Here is a 6,135-nt window from a genome sequence, read left to right as displayed (position 1 = left end):
ATTAGTTGGGCTATGACCCTCTCTGTAACTTTCATAACCTGATCTAACAGCTTGATGCCTCTGTAATTATTTGTATCTAAAGCGTCACCTTTACCTTTGTAGCAGTTGACTATGATGCTGCTACACCAGTCATTGGGTATGACTCCTTCGTGTATCACCTGGTTCGTAATACGGGTGACTAGGCTATAGCCAACACTGCCAGATATTTTGAGCATCTCTGCAGTGATTCCTGATGGGCCGGGGGCTTTCCCGGTCTTCATACTCTTAATTGCTTTATCTACCCTGGTACTATCAACTCGGATAGCTGGTCCCTCTATTGGGTCGACATACGGCAGGCTCTCTTTCTCCCATTCATTCTATTTCTATTATATATATATATATACTTGGAAGAGGATGCGTGGTGTTCAATATATATATATATTGTATGTATACACACATACACTTGCATATACATACACACTAACATGCAATTACTATCAATCACATCCACTCACAAAACTCTGGTTTACCTGGAGATATAGCAACTGACACAGAAGACATTTGCCTAAGGTGTCATGCAGTGGGACTGACCTCAAAACCACATGGTTGCATAGCAAACTTCTTAATCACACAACCTACGCCTGTTTTTTTTTTTTTTTATCTAAATATTTAGAACTTATTAATCAATCTAAAAGAATTTTGATGGTTTTGAAAACAAACAAAAAAGAAAAAAAAAAACCTTTACGTTTTCTGAATTGATGGATGAGAGATTTTACAACAGGACATTTTAAATTTTTCTTAAAAGTCATTAATCATCATTGGTAGCATTTTAATTTTTACCAGCTTAAGCCAAAATAATGAAGTGTTTTAAAAGACACAAAATAATTTTTAATTTTTAGGATTTTAATACATTTTATGCAACTAATTCATACATTAACGATCCTGACACTCAGCTCTTCCTCATTATAACTCCTCGTAATTTAGGCCCAAAGGCTAAAATTTCATGGGAGGGACCTAGTTGATTACATTGACCCCAGTGTTTCATCGGAACACTTTTTTACCAATTCCGAAAGGATGAAAGGAGAGGTCGACCTCAGTGGAATTTGATCTCAACCTCTCATTATTATAACAGAAACTATATTTAAGCAAAAGACAGTCTAAATGGTCCCATGAGGAAAATTAGCATGTTAGCATTTTCATGTTTTAATTAGGGGTTGAAATGGAAATAATTTAACCATTCTTCATCCTACAACAAACCAGAAACAACATCAATGATATAATTTGCATATATGCTTTTTTTTTTTTTAACCTTTTTTCTTTTACTTGCATCAGTAATTGGACTGCAGCCATACTGGAGCGCTGCCTTGAAGGACTTAGGCAAACAAATCAGTCCCATCATCACCATCTTTTAATGTCCGCTTTCCATGGTGGCATGGGTTGGACGTTTCGTCCGAAAACTGGTATGCCAGGGTGGGGAGGGGGTGCTCCAGGTTCCAATCTGATTTGGCAAGGTTTCTACGGCTGGACGCCTTTCCTAATGCCAACCACTCCGAGAGTGTAGAGGGTGTTTATTATACTTTTTAAAGTCTGATACTCATTCAATCAGTCCCTTTTGCCAAACCACTAAGCTACAGAAACATAAACAAACCAACACTGGCCGTCAAGTGGTGGAGTGACAAACACAAAGACACAGTCATACACACACACACACACACACATGTAAAGTGGTTAGGCTCGTTGCATTCAGAATCATGAGATCATAGTTTCGATTCCCAGGTTAGCTGGACATTGTGCTCTGGAGTAAAACACTTCCTTTCATGTTGCCGCAGTCCACTCAGCTGTCAACAGGTGCACCCTCTGAAGGACTAGTCTCTTGATTAGGGAGGAGTGTTGACCTGCTTGCCTAACCACTGGGGTGGCATCATTTATAAGCTAAAACAATGCATGGAAGCACAATGACCAGTGGTGCATAACAACATCTGATAGTCTCGTCCATCACGTTATAACATCACACACACACACACACACACATGCATACTCACATTGGGCTTAAATACAAAATTCCCTATTTATCAAATTCCCTTACAAAGCAATGGTCAACCAAGGACCATAATAGAAAACCCTTACCCAAGGTGCCATGCAATGGGACTGAACCTGGAACCAAACACTTACAAAACTTGCTTCTTAACCTACACCCATCATTATGTAGTTCCAACTAATAAGTAATTCTAAAATCTCCATATTCCTACGTTGTTCTGCCAGAGAATTAGAAGACTTCAATATCTAATAATATTAAGATTATTAATAAACCTATATTTAACCCAAAGCACTCAGAAAGGAAAAAACAATTCTTTAAAATATTCTTCCTCAGCTTGTTAAAGTATGTTACAGCATAAGCTGGACAATGTTATTCCTGTTGTAACTACATGAAATGAATAATAAATTAATACCAAAAATACAACAGAAGAACAAGATAAACCATATTGGTCTGTAAATGAATTGAGCCTAATGACTAAAATAAACCAGGAAAGAAAGAGCTAATTAGAAAACTTTAAATTATATTTTACCAAATAAGCTTCATACACAAATCTCTCTCTCTCTCTCTCTCTCTAAAAAACACAAAGTGCTTCCTTGCATTGTTTTAGATTATGAAGGATGCCACCCCAGTGGTCGTGTGTGTGTGTGTGTGTGTGTGTGTGTATAGGCGCATGTGCAGCTGTGTGGTAAGAAGCTTGCTTCCCAACCACATGGTTCTGGGTTCAGTCCCACTGGGCAAGAGTCTTCTACTATAGCCTTGGGCTGACCAAAGCCTAGTGAGTGGATTTGGTAGATGGAAACTGGAAGAAGCCCATTATATATATATATATATGTATATATATATATATATATTAAAAGAATGAGATGGAAGGCATTCTTCTATGATAATAAACGATCGTAAGATAATTTTAGATTGCCAACATACAAATATATGCACTCACACATACATATTCTTATATTTAAACCTATATTTGTTATTATATTTTTGCAGCTATTTTTTATATATATATAATATAATTTTTTTCTACATTTTTATAACTTAAGGCATAAAGTATGTGATATGAAAAAAATATATCCTTTTGAAGGCTTCGAATATTGATTTCTTAACTCCAACATATCTACATATGTTTTTGATAAATATATATATATATATATATATATATATATATATATATATATAGATAGATAGATGTATATATAGATATATACATACATATATAAAGATATATGCATGTGTATATATATATTTGCAATGGAAACAGTATTAACAGCAAAGGTCAATCAACATGGATATATTCTTAAAATATTGAATACTGTGGTATTTGCTTTGGTAGGTCTACTTATACAGACACACAGCACTAAGTGAACAGATGTATATTGTTAGCAGATAATACCTGTCAAGTACGAGAGCAAATCATGTGTCAAATCCTATGATTTCAGCATGTTGTGCTTCCTCAGTGACAGATATCCACTCATTGCATACCAACCAAATTTCACCGTCAACAATCTACAGAATAACAGTAACTGAAAAGTTGAAAATAACCAACAGACTTATCAAAAAAATATCAATGATGATCATGTGATTTGGCAGATCTGGCACCGATGCCAGATAGTTTGTGTCTGCTGATATATGTTATGTGGTCTCCAGGCAACTAGTGTTGGTTTGTTTTCATCCCTACAATGTATCAGCTAAGTAAAATATTCCAATAGAATAAATTTCAGACCTCAGAAAAGAATAAAAACTGGGATCGATTTATTCAACTAAATTCTTCAAAATGGTACCCAAGATTGGCTGCAGTGCAATGACAAAGAAAGAATAAATTATATATACATACATATATCATTTATTCTTATATATATATATATATATATATATAGCTCTTATGACCATAAAAGGATAAAATATCTGCAGTTAATGTATGTGTATTTGAAGGCGGCAAGCTGACAGAAACACTAGTGCACTGGGTGAAATGCTTAGTGGTATTTTGTCTGTCTTTACATTCTGAGTTCAAATTTTGCCAAGGTCGACTTTGCTTTTCATCCTTTCGGGGTCGATAAACTAAGTACCAGTTGCATACTGGGGTCAATCTAATCGACTGGCTCCCTCCCCAAAAATTTCGGGCCTTGTGCCTAGAGTAGAAAAGAATGTTTATTTAAGGTGGCAAGATGGCAGAAATGTTAGTGTGCCGGGCGAAATACTTATCAGTATTTCATCTGTCTTTACGTTCTGAGTTCAAATTCCATCGAGGTCAACATTGCCTTTCTTCCTTTTGGGGTCAATAAATTCTAGACTAGAAAGGAATGTATGTGTATTTGTTGATAAATAGTTACTAGAGTTCCTGTTTTAAATCCTTGACATTACATATATAAAGCAACTAATATTTGAATTGACTTTTAACCAAACAGGATGCAAGAAGATCATGCGTCATATATATATATCTACTTATATATATATACACACACAAAGGTAATGAGTCATTTGCTGAGGTACTGGAAAAAATGTTGGATTGAAACAAGTTATACACCTCCAAAGTTGCTCCCATTTATTGAAATGACGTAGCTGATAAAAGCAAGATTATTATCAAATAAATACAAGAAGCATGAATGAAAGTACACATACAAAGAAGTACATTGAAGGACAAGGCGTAAATAAATAAATGAAATTTGATAAGACACAGGCATGGCTGTGTGGTAAGAAGCTTACTTCCCAACCACATGGTTCTGGGTTCAATCCAACTGTGGAACCTTGGTCAAATGTCTTCTGCTATAGCCTCCACAGCCAACCAAAGCCTTGTGAGTGGATTTTGTAGATGGAAACTGGAAAAAGCCCATCATATATATATATACATATATATGTATGCATGTATAAACACACACACACACACACATATATGTATGCATGTATAAACACACACACACACACACACATATATGTATGCATGTATAAACACACACACACACACATATATATATGCATGTATAAACACACACACACACACATATATATATATATATATATATATATATGATAGATCGCTAGCCACTAAACCTTTTTCTATTTTCTCTCCCTGTTTATTTCCCCGTGTTCCTTTCTGTTGAAGAGCATAGGCTCGAAACGTAAAAGACTTTCTCACTTCCTGAGCATTAAACTAATACATCTGTTTGTTGTTTACACACCCGTCTTCGTCTTTTACTTTTTGTAAATTCTCATTATATATACCGTATATATGAGTCATTGTTGATACAATGCAAGGCCCTTCTATGACTCTTGAGTCCGGCAAAAATCTTGCGCATCCTATTACATGATGCACAGCTGTGCTAGCTGGTAGAAGGAACAGGTGCCACAGTATGAACTCTTTTGACATGCCTTTTCAATCCTCCAACTGATGTGTGTATGTGTGTGTGTGTTTGAGTGTGCGTGTGTGCATGTGTGCGTGTGCGTGTTTTTTTGAGTGTATGTTTGTCTTCCAATCTGCTTGACAACTGGTTTTGGTATATTTACATCCCCATGACTTAGCGGTACCAGGCTTAACAAAAAATATAAGTACTCGAGTCAATTCATTCGAGTGAAAATTCTTCTAAGCAGTGCCCCAGCATGACCACAGACTAATGATAAATAAGGTAAAGAGGATAAGTTTTAAAGCTTTACTTAGATACTTAGCAGACATTGGTATAAGTTGCAAGCATGGCTGTATGGTTAAGAAGTCTGGTTTCCCAATCACATCATTTGGGTTTCAATCCCACTGTGTGGAAACTTGGGCAAGTGTCTTCTATGGTTACAGGCTGACCAAAAGCTTAAGAATGGTTTCGGCATATGGTAACTGAAAGAAGCTTATCATGTACGTGTGTGTAGTGTGTGTGTAGTGTGTGTGTGTGTGTGTGTGTGTGTGTAGTGTGTGTGTGTATAGTGTGGTTTGTGGTGTGGTGTGAGTGTGTGTGTGTTTGTCCCCCACCACTGCATGACAACAACCAGTGTTGGTTTGTTTACATCCCCATATCTTAGCAGTTCAGAAAAAAGAGACTGACAAAATAAGAAAATAAGTACCAGACCTGAAAAAAAAAAAAAAAAAAGATAGTACCAGGGACAATCTGCTCAACTAACCTTATCAAGACAGGGCT

General features: G+C 36.0%; 1 protein-coding gene across 1 annotated transcript in view; it reads right to left on the bottom strand.

Moving 5' to 3' along the window:
• Positions 1–6,135, bottom strand: part of LOC106880717 (myosin-VIIa) — a 107,550-nt gene that overhangs the window by 101,030 nt on the left and 385 nt on the right. The gene's annotated exons all lie outside the window — the stretch shown is intronic.

The sequence above is a fragment of the Octopus bimaculoides genome, chromosome 8 (assembly GCF_001194135.2).
Source record: "Octopus bimaculoides isolate UCB-OBI-ISO-001 chromosome 8, ASM119413v2, whole genome shotgun sequence".
Classification (NCBI taxonomy): Eukaryota; Metazoa; Mollusca; class Cephalopoda; order Octopoda; family Octopodidae; genus Octopus; species Octopus bimaculoides.
The sequence above is the reverse complement of the archived record's forward strand: the minus strand, read 5'-3'. Positions and strand labels throughout refer to the sequence as shown.